This window comes from Empidonax traillii, unplaced genomic scaffold (genome assembly GCF_003031625.1).
Source record: "Empidonax traillii isolate 1590-97213 ecotype Southwest subspecies unplaced genomic scaffold, ASM303162v1 scaffold2068:size76651, whole genome shotgun sequence".
Taxonomy (NCBI): Eukaryota; Metazoa; Chordata; class Aves; order Passeriformes; family Tyrannidae; genus Empidonax; species Empidonax traillii.
This window is the reverse complement of record NW_020957261.1, coordinates 22,629-24,856: the sequence shown is the minus strand read 5'-3', so window position 1 is coordinate 24,856 and position 2,228 is coordinate 22,629.

The following is a 2,228-nucleotide window of genomic DNA, read 5'->3' as shown; positions in this document are numbered from 1 at the left end:
CAAAGCGGGTGGTTATTCCTTGGAAGGAGGGGAAGAGGGATGGGGGGTACCCGGGGTTGGGGGTGGAAAAGGGGGGTGATCCAGGGGTGAGAGCCAAGGAGTTTGTTCCTGTTGGCTCCCAGCCAGGTGGCCACGCTGCTTCCCAAATATGTGGCTCAAATTCCCCCTGGGAGCTGTGTCCTTGCTCCATCCTCCCAGCCCCGCTTCCTCCCACCCCAGGGGTCCCTTCACTTCCCCCTCAAGGATCAAGGACACAGGGGAGGGACCCCTGGGGATCCTGGGGGTCTTGGGGGTTTGAGGGATTGAGGGATGAGGGTACAGAGGGATGGAAAAATAGATGGACAAACGGATGAAGGGATTAAGAGATGGATGGGGAGATGGATGGACAGGGGAGGAAAGGACATGATGGATGGATGGATGGATAGATTAAGGGACAGAGGTACAGTGGGAGGGAAAGATGGACAGAGGGGTGAACAGTGGGAGAGATGGTTGGACACAGGGAGAGACAGAGAGATGGATGGATGGAATGATGGACAGATAGAGGGACAGAGGGATGGATAGAAGGAGGGAAAAATACACAGAAAGATGGACAGTAGGAGGGATGGATGGATGGAGGACAGAGGGATGCACAATAGGAGGGAGGGAGGGATGGGACAGAGGGATCAATGCATGGATGGATGAACTGATGGACAGATAAAGAGACAGAAGGATGGTCAACGGGAGGGAGGGATGGAGGGACAGAGGGACAGGATGGATAGACAAATGGATGGATGGATGGAGGGATTAAGGCCTGGATGGGGAGATGGCTGGACGAGGGATCAAGAGATGGGTGGAAGGATGGACAGCCAGAGGGACGGACAGATGGAGGGACGGAAGGACAGAGGGAAGAAAAGTCACATGGACAAACGGAGCGATCAAGGGCTGGCCAGGGGAGAACGGGACGGCCGGAGGGACAGCCGAAAGGGCGGGGCGGGGCGGGGAAGGAGCAGCGCTGCGCTGGCCGGACAGACGGACAGGCAGGACGCGGCCGGAGGCTCCGCGGCCCCTTTAAGCGCCCCCCCGCGGGCGGGCGGTGGAACGCGCCGGCGGGGCCGCGCCGCGCGGGGGACAATGGGCGGGGGCGGGACCACTGTGGGAGCGGGGGGGGGGGCGGGCAGGAAGTGCCGCGCGGCCGCGCCCCCTCCCGCTCAGACACCCCCCCCGCCCGTCGCGGCGGGGCCGCTCTGAGGCGGCGGCGGGAGCGCGGATCCCCCGGGATCAGGAACAGGAACGGCCACGGCACCGGGAGCGGCGGCGGGCACGGCGGCGGCGGCGGCAGCAGCGGCGGCGGGTGAGGGCAGCGGCGCCGGCGGGGAGGGAGGCGCGGGGCGGCATCGCACGGGGCTTGGCGGGGGCCGGTCTCGAACCCGGGTCCTGCCGGGAGCGGGGGGCGGGCTCGAACCCGCGGCCCCCGATGCAGCGGCCGGTACAGCCGCGATCCTCCGGTCCAGCCTCACCCCGGTACCCCAAACCCGACCCTGACACCACAAACCCATCCCTGATCCCCCAGTCCAGCCTCACCCGGTACCCCAGAGCCCGTCCCGGTACCCCGAACCCGACCCTGTCACCACAAATCCATCCCTGATTCCCCATTCCAGCCTCACCCCGGTACCCCAGAGCCTGTCTCGATACCCCGAACCCGACCCTGTCACCACTGAGGCAGCCGTGATCCCCAAATCCAGCCTCAGCCTGGTACCCCAATCCCATCCTGAGACCCTGAATACACATCCCCAAATGCAGCCTCACCCCGGTATCCCAAATCCGACCCTGACACCCTCAATCCAGCTTCACCCTGGTACCCTGAATCCTGTCCCAATAACCCCGAATCTGGCCTCAGTACCCCAAATCCAGACCCGACACCTCAAATTCAGTTCTGATTCCCCATACCTCAGTACCCCAAATCCTATCCCAAGACCCTGAATGCGGCCCTAACACATCCCCAAATCCAGCCTCACCCTGGTACCCTAAATCTGGCCCTGACACCCCAAATCCAGCCTCACCCTGGTACCCCGAATCCGGCCCTGACACCCCAGTTCCAGACCTGATCCCCAAATCCAGCCTCACCCTGGTACCCCAAATCCCGTCCCGATACCCCGAATCCGTCCCTGACACCCCAAATCCAGCTGTGATCCCAGTACCCCAAATCTGGCCCCGACACCCCAAATCCAGACCCTCCAATTCCCCTCCTT